The following is a 22,702-nucleotide window of genomic DNA, read 5'->3' on the forward strand; positions in this document are numbered from 1 at the left end:
GGTCCAAAATGATATTTACATATGACAATCATAAAAATTTAATAAAACTAATTAATAGATTTTCTAAATAAAACTAAGCAAGTGTGCATTGCACATTGCTTGCATCTAGTATATATAAATATGTATTTATACAATAATTATAAAAATATATATTCAATCGGGTAGGGTATACCTATTCCCGTACCCTACCCTATACCCGCATCGGGTACATATTTTTGTACCATCAACCTACCCTAAGCCCTAACTTATCAAGTAATATCCTACCCACTAGGGTAGGGTACCCACAAGTGAATAGGTTATCGGGTAAAATTGTCATCCCTAAATATTTTCAACATATGATAAATGAAACGAACAAAAGTAATTAGACGATTTACAAATTTTCCTCTTTAGTTATTGTTCTTGTCTAGTTTTGCCTTTTATATTTTGTTTTGTTGCAAAAACACAGTTACATTCAGAATCCCGAGATCCATGGGGGGAAAGACCGGGTAAAAAGTTGTGCAATCCCACACCGCCTGGGGAAGGTCAAGTGTTATGATTCTAAGACTGTGTAAGTATGGGACTACACAGTTGAAGATGGCTTAAATGGATTGATGGGTACTACCTATATCAACAAGATGCGTCTTCTTTTTGGTAGCCCATCACTTGAGAACTCCAAAGTTAAGCGTGCTTGACTTGGAGCAATCTCAAGATGGGTGACCTCTTGGGAAGTTTTCCCAAGAAACGTGCGAGTGAGGACAAAGCACGCTGGAAAGACTCGTTGTTGGTTTGTAGAGTCAATCGTCATTCCAGAAAGCAACTATAGTGACGAAGGGCGTTACAAACACTCTTTGAAAGATTGTCATCTCTGTAAAAATGGTCATTCTGTCATGTTTTGTCTATTTTTGGAAAGATTATTGATGTGGTTTACTATAGTTTGAGTGACTTTCATTCTTTGTATCCACTGCAACTGCCTATTTCATTTATATTTGTACTAATTGTAATAATATATATATAAATAATAATAATAAAAAATAACAAAGTGAGTGATCTAGTACTAGCATTAGTAGCAGTAGTGAAGTAAAACATATTACAAAATGTGAGAGTGAGTCAAAGTATGATAAACTATGTCACTAATTTGTAATCTATATATAATTGTATATATATTAAACATTTCTGAAAGACTATTTCACAAAAATGGTATTTTTTTTTTTGCAACACAAAAAGAACATGTGGTAAAACTAAACAAGTGCTTTTGAGGGAGAAATTTTGTCATTTATCCAAAATAATACTATTGAAAATAAATGATGTAAAAATATTAGTGTCTTACATTTATTTATTTTTTATTAATTTTAGTTTGTATTGCTTATATTTTTAATTATTGAAATATTATAATTTAATTATTATTAGTGTTTTACATTTACTTTAAATATATACTATATTAAAATTACTTAATTCAAATATATAAAACTATGATCATTTCTTATTGCTGGATCATAAAAAAAAATTATGAATAATTATTTATGTACACTTTGTGTAAGAATATATAAGAAAACTCATCTATCTTTCTTTAGAATGAGAATATGTAAATAGAAAGATCAGGCACAAGTGCGGGATTAGTAGTATATATAGTACTTGATGAAAGTGGTGAGTATGTCTGAATAAGACACAACACATTCATACAATTACAACAAGCTTACTTTTTTGATGGTCCCAACTCCAAACCCTACCCTTACCCTACTCTATCCTAAACCATTCACTTCACACCCCTTATACATTTCAATTTATTTAATAAATTCTTTCTTTTGTACTTTTTCTTTTACTTTAAACGAAACCCTTTTAGTACTTTCTTTCTACCTTGTTATAAAACTGTATAATTATTGTACAAAAGAATATTAATTGTATCTTAGGCATGATTTTTCTTCTTAATGTTTAAGAATTAGAAGGAAATTAGGGGACAAATTCGGTGGGTTTGGCGTGATTACTGATTTTTGGGATACTTACCTCTATTAGGTACAGACAGCCCTAGCCACACAGCCCTATATCATTACTCTTTCTCATTAAGTCAAAGAGACAAAACATTTTGGGGTTAACTGGAAATTAATTTCATTAGGAGGAGCTATAACGGCTTTAATTATTTGGGGATCTTATCAAATTTTATAAAATTAACAAACAAACAAAAAATATGTTTAGGAAGTAAGACAATTTCTAATTGAAGATGCAAATATTGTACTATATTAGGCACAAAAAGTTAGTAAGTGAAATATTTTCAGAACTTTTACAAATGTTCTTCAATGTACTATTGTAAAAATTGATGCAAAAATGAATTACCAAATAATGTTCATTTCATATTTTTTTAAAATATGAAAAAAAAATATTCTTTTTCTTATTTTATTATTATCTCACTAAAGAAATAAAAAAAAAGAAGCATTTAATGCTGACACTAATAATAATAATAATAATAATAATAATAATAATAATTAAATTATAAAAATGACATAAAAATAAATAAAAAATTAATTAATTAATGTTGATTCAAATATGCATCATGTTATATTGTGTGCGAATTTTGCACAATATTTTACATACCATCGCAATAATTTTTTTTAAGTGAGCTATGCATCACTAATTTTGGAGATGTTCTAATAAAGGATGAGATGGCTTCCTAAGAAGAAATAATGAAGTCATAGGTCTAAAGGATGAGATGGGCTCCTAGCAGGATGAAGAAGTGATTGTTCAAAGCATTATTAGTAATTATTTCAGCAAGTTGTTTCATTCCTCTGGCCCTCGAGATGAGCTTATTGACTATGTCACGGGTGGTATTACTTGAAATTTTTCAGATGGTATAAATAACTTGTTGGCGGCTGAGTTCACTAAAGAAGATATCCATTGTGCGGTTAAAGACATGAATCCTGCAAAAGCTCCTGGTCTTGATGGTCTATCGACTCTATTCTACCACAAGTATTTGCAGGTTGTGTAAAAAGATGTGATGAGACGTGTTTGAGAATCCTTAACAATAACATGCAGTCCTCTGAGATGCTTAAATGAGATTGGTGGCTTTGATTCCCTTATAAATTGGATTGCTAGACCATTAACAAGATGTTTCTGCCTGAAAGCCTTTTTGTTGTTAATGAAACTTGCGAATGGTCAATGGGATATTGAGTTTATTCACAGAGTAGTGTTTGTTAATGTCTTTTTTTAGATTATGCTTTTGTTTGGCAAAAATTATGCATCTTGTTCTGTCTGTGCTACGATCTGTTTTATCTCAATATTATGAGCTGTTAATATTGAATTGACGGTTTAGTTGTTTAGTTTAACTAACAGTGTTTTCTCCAGCTGGCAGTTCACACGTGACTGTGTGATGTCACCTAGTCCTGTCATTTCACTACTACAAAAATTACACGATAAGTCGGTTAAAAATCGACTTCTGAATGTTCATAAGTCAGTTGGGAACTGACTTCCCATGCAGTGACTTATGATGTAAAAACATGGTAGGTCGGTTGGCGCCAAACCGACCTCTGGTGTAAGACATGGTAGGTCGGTTCCAAACCGACCTCTGGTGTAAGACATGGTAGGTCGGTTGCACACCGACCTCTGGTGTAAGACATGATGGGTCGGTTGCAAACTGACATCTGGTGTAAGACATGGTAGGTCGGTTGCACACCGACCTCTGGTGTAAGACATGGTAGGTCGGTTGCAAACCGACCTACCATGTCTTACACCAGAGGTCGATTTGGCGCCAACTGAGATGGATTTAATTAGTGTTGGGGGACTAAAAACATACATCAAGGGGTTGGGATAGTTTAATATATGTGGTCTTAAGATTTGAGATGGTTTGGTGGTGGTTAGAGATTGAGAATGGTGGCTGGCCGTGTATGGAGGTGCCACTTTGAGTGGTCACAGATGGAGGCCGATGATGGTGAGGGTGGTGGTTGTGGTGGCCGAATGGTGGTTATGGTGGTTAGAAGTGAAATCATGGCTGCCTAGGTGAGGAACCATGGAGTTGAGTTAGCCATATTTATTTCTTTCTTTCTTTGCAATGAACATTGTGACCACTACTATATTTATATCACACTATAATATATGCATATATATATATAAATATATATGTATATATGTCTAAATATTTCTACTACTTTATATATGACTAAATATTTCTACTACTTTATATATTATTCTCACTTATCATGTGTAGAAATTCTAGAGTATTCTTGAAGGAAAAACGTAATTCCGAACCTATTTTGCGATGATTTTTCTCTTAGATTATGAGTACGAAATTCATGTGGAATAGTTTGGTTGCGTCCATAGCATTGTGGACTAAAGTGGAGAGAAGAAGGAACCACAAGAAACCAGCCACAATAGGTCGGTACAAATTCGTGAACTTCCTTCGTAGTTTACGGTACCGATTATTTTTCATTTATGTTCTTAAGCATGTGAGTGAATTTGTGGGCTGTTTTGTATGGATTTAATTAGTGTTGGGGGACTAAAAACATACATCAAGGGGTTGGGATAGTTTAATATATGTGGTCTTAAGATTTGAGATGGTTTGGTGGTGGTTAGAGATTGAGAATGGTGGTTGGCCGTGTATGGAGGTGCCACTTTGAGTGGTCACGAATGGAGACCGATGATGGTGAGGGTGGTGGTTGTGGTGGCCGAATGGTGGTTATGGTGGTTAGAAGTGAAACCATGGCTGCCTAGGTGAGGAACCATGGAGTTGAGTTAGCCATATTTATTTCTTTCTTTCTTTGCAATGAACATTGTGACCACTACTATATTTATATCACACGATAATATACATGCATATATATATATAAATATATATGTATATATGACTAAATATTTCTACTACTTTATATATTATTCTCACGTATCATGTGTAGAAATTCTAGAGTATTCTTGAAGAAAACATTGATATTAGAGATACCGTTCGCTACATGGAAGTCATGAAGCAATTTAATCTTGGACCCAATGGTGGAATTCTTACTTCACTTAACTTGTTTGCTACTAAGTTTGATGAGGTAAAGCAAACTTGTCAAAATTCTGCTCTAAACTTTTTCAAATTTTACTTCGCTCTGGACTAGACTCGTTTCATGAATGGTTGAGCTTGTGACTTTATATTTACTTATAGTTCTATTACTCGTATTGCTTACCATTTATATTTACTTATTTTTTTTCTTTGCTTTCAGCAGTGTATATGTACTCATTCTCCAAGAGATTTAACTCTTATGATGAATGTTTTGGTCACATTGGGTTTGGTTCACCTAATAGTTTTTTCTATTTCAGGTAGTCTCAGTTATTGAGAGACGAGAAGATGAGCTTGATTATGTACTTGTAGACACTCCTGGTCAGATTGAGATATTCACTTGGTCTGCTTCTGGTGCAATCATCACCGAAGCTTTTGCTTCTACATTTCCTACTGTGGTCACATATGTAGTTGACACACCCCGCTCGTCTAGCCCAGTAACTTTTATGAGCAATATGCTTTATGCTTGTAGTATACTTTACAAGACACGGTTGCCTCTTGTGCTCGCATTTAACAAGATCGATGTGGCTCAACATCAAATTGCTTTAGAGTGGATGGAAGATTTTGAAGCATTTCAAGCTGCAATAAATGCAGATGACTCTTACTCCTCAACTTTAACCTAGAGCCTCTCCCTTGTACTGGATGAGTTTTATAAGAATTTACGTTCTGTTGGTGTATCTGCGGTTTCTGGTGCTGGAATGGATGACTTTTTTAAGGCAATAGAAGCAAGTTCTGCAGAGTATATGGAAACTTATAAGGCTGATCTTGACAAGAGATGTTCAGAGAAGCATCGGTTGGAGGAAGAGCGGAGGAAGGAGAATATGGATAAACTGAGGAAGGATATGGAGAAGTCCAACGGTGAAACTGTGGTTTTAAGTACTGGTTTGAAAAACAAAGAAGAGACCAGTAAAGTCATGATGGATGAAGAAAATGAAGAAGTAGATGAGGATTTTGAGTTATGTTCTGAAGATGAGGATGCTATAGATGAGGATGAAGATGAAGAGGTTTCTCGGTTCTCATTTTAATGGTGATGCTTCAACCCTCGAGGGTAGTATGATTTGTTTGGAGCAAAACTGTGTATAAGACTTGTTTGGAACAAAACTGTGTATAGAACTAACTTAAAGATCTGAGGCTATAGAAGATAATGGTGCTCACTGTTTTGTCAAAAAAAAAAACGTAATTCTAAACCTATTTTGCGGTGATTTTTCTCCTAGATTCTGAGTACGAAATTCATGTGGAATGGTTTGGTTGAGTCCATAGCATTGTGGACTAAAGTGGAGAGAAGATGGAACCACAAGAAACCAACCACAATAGGCCGGTACAAATTCGTGAAATTCCTTCGTAGTTTACGGTACCGATTATTTTTCATTTATGTTCTTAAGCACGGGAGTGAATTTGTGGGTTGTTTTGTATGGATTTAATTAGTGTTGGGGGCTAAAAACATACATTAAGGGGGGGTTGGGATAGTTTAATATAGGTGGTTAGAAGTTAAACCATATGGCTGCCTATAATATACATGCATATATATATATAATTAGTATCACTCAACTCAACATAAATTCGAGTGCTAAATAATCTGTGTAGATATAGAGTGCTAAATAGGCAAGCATAGTGAATCATGAATCATGAAATCATGTCGTTCTCTTGAAATATATAAATTTATATATATATGTGTGTGTGTGTGTGTGTGTGTGTGTGTAATATAAATATGGGTTGCCGAACGGAGACTAACCTGACTGAAGACTGTGGTGAATGACGATGGAGGCTGGCGAACGGAGCTGAGGCGAAGGTCCCTGTTGTGACCGGAGTTGAGGAAGGAGAGGGTTGGGTTGCTGGCGGAATGAAGAAGAAAGAAATACGCGGGGTGGACGGTGAGGAAGAAGAATAGTACGCGGGATACTTCAAATTAATTGGGCTTTTATTTTCAATGCCCTAATTTTAACATGGTAACTCGGTCCATTAGCGACTGACCTATGATGCAACATGATAAGTCTGTTCTAGAACTGATCTATGATGTAAAAATTAAACATATATGTAATATTAATAAGTATATATATTTTTTAATACTTATTTCACACCCAAATAAATTATATATATATATGTATTGTTTAAATAAATTAATATATTTTAAAATTCCAATAATCTAAAAAAAAATAGAGCATCTTTAATAATATATATTTATAATTACATGGTAGGTCTGTTTTCACACAACCGACCTACCATGTCACATGAGAAGTCATTTCCCTCACAACCGACTTACCATGTTATTTAAAAAATTATTAAAATGATACTCTCAATTGTTTTATAAGTTTTTTATTTTAAATTACAAATACTATTAAATAAAAATATTTTCTTATTTATAAAAATTAAATTAAAATTTATAATTATTAATAATTTATTTATTTATATTTTAAAAATTATAATATATATAATATTAATAAGTATATTTTTTAATACTAATTTTATACCCAGATAAATTATGTATATGTATTGTTTAAATAAATTAATATATTTTCAAATTTCAATAATATAAAACAAATTAGAGTATCTTTAATAATGTAATTTTATAATAACATGGTAGGTCGGTTCTACACAACCGACCTACCATATCACATGAGAAGTCATTTCACACACAACTGACCTACCATGTTATCTAAAAAATTATTAAAGAGATACTCTAAATTATTTTATAATTTTTTTTAATTTAAATTATAAATACTATTAAATTAAAAGATTTTCTTGTTTATAAAAATGAAATAAATCTTTTTAGTTATAGATAATTTATTAATTTATTTATCTTTCAAAAATTATAATATATGTAATATTAAAAGTATATATTTTTTATACTTATTTCATACCCAAATAAATTATATATATATATATATATTGTTTAAATAAATTAATATATTTTATAATTTCAATAATATAAAACAAATTAGAGTATCTTTAATAATGTATTTTTATAATGACATGGTAGGTCGGTTCTACACAACCGACCTACCATGTCACATGAGAAGTCATTTCCCACACAACCGACCTACCATGTCATCTAAAAAATTATTAAAGAGATACTCTAAATTATTTTATAAAGTTTTTGTATTTTAAATTATAAATACTATTAAATTAAAATACTTTCTTGTTTATAAAAAATTTAATTAATTTTTTTTAATTACAAATAATTTATTAATTTATTTATATTTCAAAAATTATAATCTATGTAATATTAATAAGTATATTTTTTTATATATAGATATATATATTTATAGCTTATTACATATAGATATATATATATATATATTTATAGTTTAAATAAATTAATATATTTTAAAATTCTTATAATGAGACATGATAAGTCGGTTCACATAGTAGCGACCTACCATGTCAGCAAGGTAGGACATGGTAGGTCGGTCCACACAGAACTGACCTACCATGACAACATGGTAGGTCAGTTTTGCATGAACCGACCTATTATGTCTTCTATAAGCATGGGAGGTCAGTTCACACAGAACCGACCTACCATGTCCACATAGTAGGTCGGTTCTCGCGCAACCGACCTCCCATGCTTACCTTGGACATACATGATAGGTCGGTTCTGTGTAAACCGACTTATGAACATGTGTTAAGTCGGTTTAAGGAGAACCGACCTCTCATGTCCGATGGCTGATGTCCAAATTGTAGTAGTGTTTTTTCTATAAATAAAATATTGAGCAGAACAGAATCAACTAAATCTGATAGAAAAACCCTAGATTTCGGTTCTTGGTCTCAGCTTTTTGTTGCAAGTGCAGGTGAAAAGGTTGAAGAAGAAATTGAAGATCTCTGCTGGGTTTTTGAAGATCAGAGGGGAAGCAAAAGCTCGATCAGACAACTAGGGCTGTGCAAAAAATTTTACAACCCGAATAAACCGCCCAAACCAACCCGAAAAAACCGCCAAAAAACGCAACCCGAATAAACCGACCAAAATTTAAACCGCCCAGTTGTTACATTGGGCGGGTTGAAAATAATTATCAACCCGCCCAATATAACCCAACCCGCCCAATTAAGAATTTATTATTTTTAATATATTCAAATAAATATATAAATTAATTAAGTTTTGTTTTAATTTTTTTACTATAAATTTAAAATATTGTTTTAAGCTTAAAAATATAAACTTGACACTATTAGTACTAGTATTTAAAAGAAAAAAATTACAAAAATGTTAAAAAAAAATACCACTTTTGTTTGGGCGGGTTGACCCGACCAACCCGCCCAACCCGACCAACCCGCCAAAAAAAAATACAATTTTGGTTTGGGCGAGTTAACCTGACCAACCCGCCCAAATTATTGGACGGGTTAAAAAAAAATTCTTAATTTGGCAAGTTACGGGTTACTTTTGCTAACCCGATTATGACATTGGACGGGTAAAAATGCCTTGTAACCCGACTAACCCACCCAATGCTCAGCCCTACAGACAACAACTGAAGAGATTTCAGTCAGGTCTTTGAAGGGAGTTTAAAGAGTGTGCTCTGTCGAAGTTTTGCTTTTAGAATTGTTCTTTCATTGATTATTTTATATTTCTTGATTTTGTTGTACAATCAGAATATATACTTTACTTTAGATTGTACAAAGTTTTTGTTAACATTTTTTGTATACTTTCAGATCTATGATAAACTTTCTTGAGTTTTTAAAATTAATGTTAGTTTGTTTTAATGCTTACATTCATAGAGATTAAGATTCTATCATTTCCACAAGTAATTTGAATTTGTCATTAGAGTAGCAAATCCATCTTCAGTGTTCAATGATGAAGATGCCAATCTAATTTTGGCAATTCCAAGTGACACTAATGAGCTGAAAGACGAGGTGCTTTGGCACTATGGAGAATATAATATGAAAAATGGTTATAAAGTAGCCATGGGGTTTAATGAGATTATTGTTGAAGTTTCGGATATAAGGAAAACTGAGTAGTGTTGGTGTAACCGGCCGTCGTTGGAAAATGAGAGTCCCGCCCAAAATCAAATATTTTTTTATGGAAACTTTACCATTTATGGCTACCAATACGATCCATGTGTTATCTTGGTTGCAGGGGCGTTCTGATTCAGCCTTTCTATTCTACAATGAAAACATTTTTCATGCGCTATATATATGGTGGTGCTCTTCAAAATTAATTAATGAAGATACTACGTACTGGTATAAACTCTGAAAATAGTTGTTGTAGTACAGATGTTGTTGTTTGTGACTCAAATGGTCAAGTCCTTGCTGCTCAGTCAGATTTCGTTGTCCTCTCCATGCCTGCTTTAGGTGTTGAACTTTTAGCTATTAAAAACGGGTTGCATTGCATGTGGCTGTGTGGCTTCGTAGGTTTTTTGGTGGAGACGAATTGCCTTAATGCTGTCCACTTATTGAAGCAAAAAAGCAGGTTACATTAAAAAAGAATAAATAAGAATTGAGTATTTAAGTATTACAAAATATAAAACTTAACTATTTTTTCTGCAAATATTCTTTTATTTTTACTTTAGTTATGATATATTATTTATAAATATATATATATATAAAATAAAAAAGAGAATATAATTTTAGAAAGTTTTATATCATATTTTGTTTTTTTATGTAATATTTTGTAAAAGATGGAAGATGGTCATACATGTCTAATGGATTCGTTTAAGCAGAATTGTTATCACCTTCTCCGACCTTTCACAATTTAAAAGATCTACTCATTTAAATAAATAACTCATTTCAATTAGTCCAATTTCAAGACAAAATCTGTAAAATTAATACCACTCCGAAGTAAATAAATAACATTAAAATAAATTCCTCCACTTACTTTCAACTTGTAGCACCCAATAATATAATGACTAAACCTTCTCCTAGCACTAATGTAACTCTTTTTTTATTTAATTTTAAATATTAAGAAAACAATTATAATTTTTAAATAGAGGAGAAGAAAGAAAAAAAAAAGACAAAAAAGTAAATGAAATAGATTTTTTAATTATTTTTTGAAATAATTTTTATTTTTTTATTTTTAACTATATACGTGACAATAACATGATATGACGTAACAATGTCACGTTACTACCTAAAGTGTCATATCAATACTTGATTAGCCATAAATGATGAAAGTTAATAAAAGAAACACAATTAAGCAATAATAATAGTTTTAGGAGAATTTATAATAACCTAAAAATTTTAAAAAACATAATAAGTATTGATAATAGTTCAAGACACAAAAATCATATTTAGTCTTCTTAATAATATCAACAACAACTAATTTTGACTAAAAAGTGATGGGTAAGATTTCCTTAATTCGTCCTCTTATAAAAACAGAAATTGTTTTAGAATTACGATAACAGATATGCAAGTAAGTAGTATATTTTTTGGAATAACTGTGGCATTTCTCCCCTTTTTTTTTTTTCTTAATTTTTTATTAACATGTTCTCGTGGGATTAGTTTATAAGAATTATATTATCTAGATTAAAAAAGTCAAATATGGTAGGTAAGTATGTTTTCTTTTTTCTTTTTATATTATGTTTTTTTGGTTGGAGAGTCTTTGGTCCTCTTAAATACTTAGTGAATGAATCTTTAATCTTTATACATACAATACCGATATGGTGACACATGAATAACCGCCACGTCATGCTTTGAGTCAATGCATGTTTCTAAAGACATTAATGAAAATGTCTAAAGTTTCAGCTAAATGTCAATTTTTCTGCTGGTACTTATCAAGACAGATATTATTTACTGACAAACATTTATTCGTTCAAATGTAAAATTTTATAACAGTCAATGAAGTGTCTTCGTTTGCAATTTTTAAGATTTCTTTTTTTTTTGTTGGTGGTATTTCTTTATTTGTTAGAGTGCATAAAAAATTTCGGACAAACACCTTTTAAATCTTTCAAACTAGTTAGGCATAATCTGTATATTATTACCCAACAACTCTTTAATTTGTAGATTCACAATTGTGCCACCGCAACTACCGTCTAAGATCTCGAGCTCACAAATCACTAATGAAATTCAAACTTTAAAATAATATGCAATTATATTACTAGTGATGTATCAACTTATATAAAAATAAGGGATTTACTGGGTAATTTTGAAAAATATCAAACGTCTACTTGGTAGATTACTCACCCGATATGACTCAAAAGCCCAAACTAGAACCACTCCTCATGAACATTAACCTTCAGAAGCTAGCACCTCATTTCCAGACATAACATTTCACTACTACAATCTCGACGTCAAACGTCAGTCATGAGAAGTTAATTCAAATTTAGCTGTCGTAATATGTGGTCAGGCGTTGTTTGAACTAGAACCAACGTCTGATGTACATTGAAGACAAACACGATACGTTTCTTACCAAATAAGTGATATCCCATGTTGTACAAGGCAAGCATGGGACGTCGCTTGCCTACCAAGCGATATCCCAAGCTTTACAAAACACCACACGTCGCTTGTCCTATAAACAACGTGTGGAACTAATTTTTTTTAATTCTTTAATTTCAATGATAACTATATATTTTTATATAATAATAATAAAATTTTAAAAAAAAACACACACTTAGGGTATACTCTTAGACTAGCCATAAACATCTAGTCTTGAAAGGCTACAATCTTGGGGGCAATTAAACTTCCTCTTGTCTCAAGAAGGATACTACTACAACCATTTGTTTGTTTTGAAAGCCAACCTAATGTCGGTTCGACCTTCGTATCTGAGCCCAAGACTCTTTATATCTGATGAAACTTAAAAGATGATTCAAACTTTGACAAATCCATTAAAACTACAATTCAACGCATTCCATAGCTAAATTTGTTTAACATAATTTTCATTTCAGGAATGCTACATGCTTGTGCCATTAAATGCAACAAAACCTGACCTAATCAACGGCCTAAGATAACCATAAATGCCCAAATAGATCTAACCATCAGGAATGCTCTAAGCTTTTGCTATATAAAAGTTTCAAACCTTATTAAATGCTAGGTTGAAGCCTTGAGGTCTAAACTCACTGTTTAAAGTTTCCAATCGACAATCAGCAAAAAAAAAAAAAATCAATTGACTTGAGTTGTCAAGAAAGGAGTCCAGAAGGCTCAAGGCACTTTGTGCACTAAGGTTGTTTCGTCCCCACCTAATATGATTAGTTGAGGTTAGCCAAAAAAAAATTCAAGAAAACTGACCAAATAGTCAACCTCTTCCACGGTTTAAACAACATCTTCAGTAAAAACTTACCCCACACTTTCCCCAACTTGTAACCTGAAAAGGCTCCAACACCCTTCTCGTATAGGTGACATGGTTACAAGCACCCGAACACACCACGACACGACAATGACATTGAAGTTCAAAAGGCTTGTGGTGGTGATCCACACTTGAGGGTGGTCAAGACAAATACGAACATGTTCTAGTATTCTATGTCATTGAAGCACAAAACGTCCCAATGACATAAAGACATGCTAATGATTTCAATGAAGCATGATATGAGGTATTAATGAATAGGCTATGCATGGCGTCTAGGACCCAAACTTCTAGTTGATGCCAACACAGGAAAAGTAAAAGTTTATGAGGTAGAATGGGCTCAAGCCAAATATTCCCTGTTAGCCACCTTAGCCTAACCCTTAGGCCAAATGTTAGTAAACCACTCCTAGACCATCAATCAAGATGATGCTTGTAACGACCCAAAATCGCTAATAAGGCGTAAGGGCCTTGGAGGGCATAATTGGTTTATATGTGATTTAAATGATTAAATGCATGATTATGTGATAAACATGATTATATGATTATATGGATTTGTGAAATGCATGTTTATGAGTATTAGATATGCATGTGGGCCCTATTTAGCTTATAGGGGCATATTTGTAATTTTGGCCTGTTGTGGGCATAAATGTGATTATTTGTGGTAAATTGTTGAGACCACAGTATTATGTGGATGTATTTGCAGCTTATGGCTCGAGACGATCCTAGTGAGCGGTTTGGCGAAATAGTCACGGCGGGGATTTATACTCGGCTCGGGGGAGCCTGGGGGTATTTCTGGGAATTCGGGAAATATATTGGAGATTTTTAGAGAGTGGGGAAAAATAATTGGTGATTAATTAGATGACGGGATTTAAGTGGTAAATAATAGGGACACTCGAGGAATTGGTGGGAATTGGGAGCAAATGACCAAAATACCCTTAGATTGATTAAAAGGTTTAGTTTTTAGTTGGGAGAGTAAAAGGCTCTTTTGATTATTTAGAGAGATAACTGATATACTCTGCTTCTTTAGACTTTTGTAGAAAGTGTAGAATCTATGAAGGAAAAAAGAAGAAAAACAAAACACTCAACTTACCCATTTCTTTTCCCCTCACGATTTCTTTCTCTCTCACTATCCTTTGAGAATTTTAAAGCTGAGGACTCAGAGGAAGTCTAGGCAAGGTCTTGGGACTTTGATCCTTGGAGTGGCTAGGAGTTCAACTGGAATTAGCTTCCAAATTAAGGTAAGGGTTTAAAGTTTTGTCTGAATTTGCTGAGCTTTGTGGAGAATGGTTTCTGAGTTTGGTTTATGGAAGTTTAAAGGTTTAAACTTGGGAATTGGAGGAAACAAAGCTGGGAGGAACACTGAGGGCAACCTAGGGTCGGATTCATTCATCAGAGGTAACAATTTCTGATCTTGATTATCTGGGTTTTCTAGTTTTCAGATGAAGTTCTTGAGCTTCAAACTCAATTTTGATTTTCTATGTTTGATGATGATATTAGCTAAGTTTTTGATGTTGTTAGGTGGTTTTGGGTGAGATATAGTGAGTTATAGGTTTAATTTTGAGTTTGGTTGAGGTTTGGGTTAGATGTTTGGAGTTTTGGCTTGGGGAACTTCGATGGAAAAACCTAGAATTTTGCATGTTCAGGTTGCAGCACTATAGCGCTAGGCTGGGAGCGCTACAACGCTAGGCTGTGTTCCTGGGGTGTTGGGTTTCTGTCAGAAGTGTTGTAGCGCTACCCTGCCTCCAGAACTTGGTTTTTTGGAATTCTTTTAGGGTTTTTTCTTGGGGGCTCGGGGGTCAATTCCACCACCCCGTTTGGTGGAATTAGGCTTCCCGGGAGCTTGGGATTGGTCCCGAAGTTGGGTTACGGAATTGAATTTTAGTAAGGGATCTATTTTACGGTTGAGACTAGGTGTACGCTAGGGCTCGGACGGGATCATGCTCGAAGGTCGTCTCAATTAGCCAAAGCACTCGGAATCAAAGGTAAGAAACCCGCACCCGTGTGTGATTGTTGGGACTAAGGGCTCCCTATATCTGAATGTAATTGTTGTATGATTATGATATGCCATGAGAGCATGAAATAAACAGCCTAAGAGTTCCAGAATTGTTATTTGCGCACAGGACGCGGCTCGACCATTGGTAGCTGAGGTTAATTAAATAATCACTGAGCTTGGCCTAAGCGAGTCAGAGTCAGTGGGTTAAACACTGGGCTCGGCCTAAGTGAGTCGGCGACAGTGGGTTAAATAGAGGGTGAGGCCTAAGGGCGCCGACCCTGAGTATTGTATGATGAATACTGATATGTTATTATTGTTGTCTGTTGATTATAAATTGTTTAATACTGGGATGATTAATTTATGAATAATTGTTTGACCTTTTTGAGTAAATGACTGATATGGCATGCTGATTACCTGATTAACAGCCTTGTGGATTATTCTTTTGTCTGTATCGTTTATGCTCTGCAGTATGGTTTTCTTGCTGGGCCTTGGCTCACGGGTGCTACGTGGTGTAGGTAAAGGCAAGGGCAAGGTGGACCAGTCTTGAGTTGGAGAGCTTTGGGGCAGAATGTACATGGTCAGCTGCTCGGCCGCCACGGACGAGGGATGGTACAAGGACAGGAGAACCTAAAGTGCCTATTTTTCCATTAGAGTAGCTTGTGATTGTACATAAACTTTGAAATTTTGTAAACTGTCATTTAAACCCTGTTTTGGGATCCCATGTATTAAACGTTTATTTTAATGAGAAATTTCTTGTTTTTGACCAAAATCTATTCACCCTAACTTGATTATGACTTTAGGGTCACGTTTTCAACTATATGACTTGATTAGCATATCTGGCACCTTTATAATCACACAATGTAACGACCTTGGTTATATAGGGTATTACAACTTGGTATCAGAGCATCCTAGGTTTAAGGGTTCCTGAAGACTGGCTGGACATGTACATTCGCTGCTAAAGACAAGCTCGACTCAGGGTTTGGTGATTGTGTATACATGTTTATATGCTTAAATGATTGGAAAGAACCATGATTGTTGTTATCTGTTTGATTAATAGGGAGTATGAGATATTGATAGGGTCTGGTCCTTGACTGCTGTGTGATGATATTGAGGCATGCTTATTACCATTGTTGTTGCATGTGGATGAATATTTGGATGAACTGTTATATCTTGATTGCATGTGATTGGTTGTGTTCCAATGGTGGATTATGGAAGGATTATTACCCTGTCATCATAGTCTGATCGTCGAGTCGTTGATTGCAGATTAACTTGGATAGCTATGCATCCAAGATGATCTACACGACTAGTCGGCACTAGGTCTGAGACTAGAGATGATGTCCAGGGCCAGAACCATCCGCCAGTCCCTGAGAACTGGCAGCAGATTATGGCAAACATGCAAGCCCGACTTCAGAGCCAAGAATAGCAGATCCGTCTACTGAGACAGTAGGCTCTGTCAGGGAGTGATGCACCTATTGTGCCACCTACAGTGGCACCAGTTGTTCAGCCATTGGAAATTGGGAATAGATGGGAGTCGTTGTATGAGCGGTTCAGGAGACAGCATCCTCCAACTTTTGAGTGGGGACCAAATCCACTGAAGGTCGAACAATGGATGAGTATGATTATCGCTATCCTGGACTTCATGAGGGTAGAGGGTCATGACAGGGTGGCTTATGCCACATATATGCTAAGAGAGGATGCCCGCATTTGGTGGGAAGTGGCATCACAAACTAGAGATGTAACTACTTTGGGTTGGGATGGATTCAAGGATTTGTTCAATCAGAAGTATTACAATGTTGTCGTTAGGGCAGCGAAAGTAAATGAATTTGTGGGATTGGTGTAGGGCAATATGACAGTTACAAAATATGCCCTGAAATTTGACAAACTTACGAAGTTCGCACCAGACCTTGTGCCTATCGATGCAGCTAGGTTAGACAGATTTGTCAGGGGGCTTAATGCTATGATAGCCCGAGATGTGAGAATCACAACAGTACCTGGGGGACAACTTATGCCCAGGCTATTGAGAAGGCTCTTACCGCTGAGGAAGCGGAAAACAAGATTTGGAGGGAGAATGCTGCGAGACGGGAGGTTCGCAGGACGGTGCCACCATATTCAGGATCTGGTAGGGGCGGGGGCCCCAGTGATCTAAAGAGGAAGACCCCTGACACTTCAACCGTTGCTGCTCCTGATAAGAGGGATCTGAAGAAGAAGATATGATGACAAGGCTACTACCTGGTCGAGACATGTTGATTAGGTATGACTGCAAGCAAGTTCTGAAAAATGTTTGGTCGGTGTGTATGATAACACAATCAGAGCACACATGATGAGAAAGTTGTTTGAATCATGATGGCTGATCACCGAGTGCGTTGATCGAGTATTTAGTCTTATGAATGCATAACGACTAGCTTAATCCGAATATAATCAATTTATTTGCATATAATGCTTATTAAGTTTAATTTAATGACAAATGTCCAATCTTTATTTTTAGAATATTAGTTATGTAGTTAATATTCAAATGTCACACAAGTAAACCTATATATAGAGGGTCTCACTGCTCATTTATAGTTAACTTGAGATTATCGTACTGAAACTTTGTCAAATTGTAAACTCAACCTTCTAGCCTAAGAAACTCAGTTGATTCTAGTTCAACTAAATTTGAGTATAATGTTCATATCAATAAAAGTGACTCATGAATGCAGGTCTTATTTCTTCAGGTCAAACCACATAAAATATTTGTGTCGTTTATATGTTCTTAAGATTTGTGTCTTTCTATTTGTGGTATTTAGTTAAATTTGTCATTGTCCAATTCTGTGGTCAACATCTTCAAATACATCTATACTCACTAAATCTATATTTATGCCTAAATAATCTAAAAAAAAATCATCCAAATCCAACAGTTTGTTCGTGTTCAACAATCTTCTCGAATGACTTCATCAATCAGTTCATGCTATTATCATAATATAAATAAACATATATCCAAACCTGACAAAATTCACAAACATATAAGAAAAATATTCAATCCCAATACATTCAAATTTTGTATTCATAAAAAAATGTTATTTAGGATTTTTGCCCCCCGAACTATGACCTATACATTATTGTATCCCTGATTTTTTCGAGCCGTTAAAAATTCCTCCCAAACTATTCACAGTGATGTAAAGTGAGACTTTTGTTAAGTTTTATCTCATGTGGCTAACGGAAGGCTGGCATGGCTATTCACTCGCTAATGTGTCATTACCATATCAGCGCCACATGTGTAATTCATTTTTTTTAAATATTTTATTATTATAAATTAATAAATGAAAAATGACAAAAAAAAAAACCTTTACAATATATTTCAATTTGAAAATTAAACTTAAAAATATAAAAACAAAAACATTAAAAACAAAACTAAAAAACCCCTAATTATTTTCTTCCTCTTCTCCCGATCTTCTTCTTCTTCTTCTTATTCTTCTTCTTCTTCTCCCAATCTCCTCTCTTCTTCTTCACAAGTGACGTCGACAAAATGGTCAAATCTTGGGCTATGCTTGCGGACGAAGGCGGTGGTCGCATTTGGGGCTTTTGTTTTCAAACGGAGGGTCAGATCTGGGCTTGGGGGTTGCAAGAGAGGCAGGTGGAGGGCTTGAGTTCTGGGCAAAGATGACGAATGGGCTTCGGCGTGAGGAAGTTGGGAGATTTGGGTATGAAAGCACTTAGTTCTTGCTGGGTGACGAAGATGAGAAGATGGCTTGGAAAAGGTAATTTTCAGGAAGGTAGCAGGACGGGAAGATGGCTTTGACAAAGATGGCGATCTGTGTTGTTAAAATATTTCAGTTTTGTTTTTCAAATATGTATTTTTGTTCTTCAGAACTGGGTTTTGTTTATGGATTTTTTGGATTTGGTTTTTGTATTTTGGTGAGATTTGTAGATTTTGAATGAAAATCAATATATTTGAGTTTATCGTGTTCATTTTGAATGGATCTAGATTTTTGTTCATTCATAATTCATTGGAAGAAAATGATGAATATGTTTTTTTGTATTGGTTGAATGTTTTGACGTGTTCTTCATTTTTTTTTTCAAATTTAGTTTTTTAAATTAATTAAAATATGGTTTAAGTTTTAATAATAGTAATAGAACGGTTGAATGGTGTTTTTTTATAAAAAAAAATTGTTTTGTTTTTTTATATAAATTTTTGTATGTAAAACTTTGATTTAATATTACTTTTAGTTTATTTTTATGAATTTTAATTATTTAGGTTTATTTTAATAATCTAAATGATAGTGTTTAATTAAATTATATATATTTAGGATTTATAAGAATTTCTTTTAGTTTTTATTTTTTTTATTTTAAGTTAACAAGAAAATATATTTTTTTAATTTTAATTATTATTTATTTTAAATTACACTCGTGGGGCTGATGTGGCAATGACACATCAGCAAGTGAATAGCCATGTCAACCTTCCGTTAGCCACATAGGATAAAACTTAACAGAAGTTTCACTTTACATTACTGTGAATAGTTCGGAGGAAATTTTTAATGGCTCGAAAAAATCAAAGGACATAATAATGTATAGGTCAAAGTTCGGAAGGCAAAAATCTTAAATAACCTAAAAAATGAGAGAGAAAGAAAGAGCCTATATCTCATAAATATCAAACAAAATTTATAAATATCTCACACAAATTCACTTGTTATCACTCAGTCCAACTCCAGTCCATCACAACCCAACACAGTTCGTCTTTGTCTACCAAGCTTTGGATATGAGAAGAGAGAAGTCAGCCATCCGCCTCTCCTCAGCTTGCCACCTCTTCTCATTGGTAATCGAGTACTGAATTATCATATTATAGTATTTTTTCTTTTTTTTTAAAAAAAAGTAATAGGTTTAAGTTGTATTTAGTTTTAGTTAAATGAATTTTAGGTTTTTGAAAAAATCTTATTAATATTTGTTTTTTTTATATATTTTTATTAATATAATTTTAGAAATTTTAATAAAACTTTATTATACTTTTAAGGGTAAATGCAAATTTGGTACTTTGTGTTTTGTCGAAATACATACTTGGTACCATCTATTTTGGATAATGATCACTTGGTACACTCTGTTTGTAAAAACTGTCCACTTTGGTACCCTGAGTGCATTTAAAATTTTAATATTATCAAAATACCCCTATTTAAATATTTAAACAAAATATTATTATTTCATAAAAAAATAACTAATTTTTAATTTTTTTTCTGTCTCTCTCCCCCCTCACACGAGCAGACCCCCGCAATCCCCCCTCTGACCCTTGTAGCCCCACTCAGACCACCCCGCAGGCAACCCCCAACCCCCCCAAGGACCTCCTCGCAGCCACCCTGAACCCCCTCGACGACCCGACCTTCCCGCAGCTCCCCCACTCTAGTCCCAAGCCTCCTCGTTCGACCCCTCAACCTCACCATCCCGACCACCCCTACTCCCGACCACCCCTACTGGAGAAAGAGAAAAAGATAGAAAGAAATTTTTTTTAAAAAATCATTTTAAATTATTTTTTAATTATAAATTATATATAAAAAATATATATAATAATTTAATTGACTATTTAAATTGGGATATTTTTGGAATATTAAAATTTTAAATGCACTCAGGGTACCAAAGTGAGTAGTTTTTGCAAACAGAGGATATCAAGTGATCATTATCCAAAACAGAGGGTACTAAGTGTGTATTTCGACAAAATACAAAGTATCAAATTGGTATTTATCGTACTTTTGATTTAACTTTAAATTATAAATTATTTTGGGTTAATATAAACTTGCCACGTGGGCTGCTTATCAAGTTTGGTCACATGGTGATGATCGCACTGAAACAAAAATAGAAAAAGACTTTTACCCAATAGAAATATTTATTTAGAAGTTTAAATGCAACTGTGGATAATATAAAATAAAATGATTTAGTATTTTTAAGGGTAAATAATTATTTGGTATCATGTGTTTTATTGAATTACAGACTTGGTACCCTATATTTTTAATAATGCTTATTTGATATCCTTGTAATTTGAAATCGTACATATTTAGTATTCTGGACTCAAATTTGATCAATAAAATTTTATAACAAAATTGTCATTAATTATATGTAATTAAGTAATTAAATTTGAATTTGAAACTCATAAAATTGATGACGGTTTGATCATATTAATCAAATTTGAGTCAAAAGTACCAAATATATATGATTTCAAATTACAAAGTACCAGATAAGCATTATTGAAAATATTAAGTATAAAATATTTATTTCGATAAAATACAAGTATTAAATAAGTGTTTACTCTATTTTTAATATAAAAGCAAAATTTATACAGGAAAATAAAATATACAAGGTTTTTTTTCCTACCTTTAACTCGCCTTACACAAAGGAGAATCCAACCCATCCAGACCTAAAGATACCAAACAAACTATTTGAGAATGAGTCAATTAAACCTCTCGCTGTAATTTGCTTTTAAAATAGGGAAAAATGGAAGTAGGGTGTTCGTGGTGCAGGTGATTCGATTTTTTGTTAATTTATTGGACCGCACCACATATTCGGTTTGAGCAATTTTCCAAACTGTAACCCGCACTGTATAGACATCAAACCGCATAAACTGCACTGCAAAATGCAGTGTTGTGCGATGCGGTGTGGGCTGATTTTTCCTATCGCCAAATAATTTAATAATTAAATATTATAATTAATAAAGATTCACAATAAAGTTGATAACCAAAGATTGTTTAACAAAACAATAAATATGCAACAAACTAATAAATTTTTAGCAAAACAATAAAAACAATAAACTAAAAATAAAGAAAAAAATGTGATATAGAAGTATAGATTTTGATTAAGGAAGAATATTTTTAGGTTGGAGTAGAATATGTGTTAGCATTCTATGAAATATAATAATTTTTCTAGATATTGTGTATATTATAATATATAAATATATATGTATGCATTAAGTTTAAATGTAGTAAAAATGGAACAAAAAAATATTAAAAAAATAATGTATATAACAATGTGATGCGGTGCGGTTTGAACTGCATTTATGAAATTCAAAAACGTAAACCGCACTGCGCAATTTCGTAAAAATGTAAACTGCAACTGTATCGCGAAATATTCTAAACTACATATTACGGTGTGGTGTGATGCATTGTAGGCAATTTATGACGTGTGGGTGGTTTGATTGGAAGCAAAGCATAGTTAATATTTGAATATTGAAGTGCCCGGTGGGGACATTTGTTGTGATTATAGGTAGGGCATGGACCCAAAACCACAGCCCTTTGCCACTTAGGTCTGAGCAATCAGACACAAGAAACACCCAAAAAGAGCAAAAGGTCAAAAATTAAACAAGGGGGAGAGAGAGAGAGGGGTGCGTGTGCAAACTGTGTCGTTTATATTATAGGGCTCGGCTCGGCTCGGCTCCCTCCGACCCCTGCTCTACCCTCCCTCTCTTCTGAACCAAAACTTTGACCTCTGCCCGTACAAAAAAAAAAAACACTTGCACGAGACTCTAGAAACTAGATGCATTTTCTCTCCTTTTCTATTGAAA

General features: G+C 33.7%; 1 pseudogene; it reads left to right on the forward strand.

Annotated features, from left to right (window-relative positions):
• The first annotated feature begins 4,590 nt into the window (after window positions 1-4,590).
• LOC133805742 (GPN-loop GTPase QQT2-like) lies at window positions 4,591-6,158 on the forward strand (annotated as a pseudogene).
• Window positions 6,159-22,702: the final 16,544 nt, after the last annotated feature.

Source organism: Humulus lupulus, chromosome X (genome assembly GCF_963169125.1).
Source record: "Humulus lupulus chromosome X, drHumLupu1.1, whole genome shotgun sequence".
Lineage (NCBI taxonomy): Eukaryota > Viridiplantae > Streptophyta > Magnoliopsida > Rosales > Cannabaceae > Humulus > Humulus lupulus.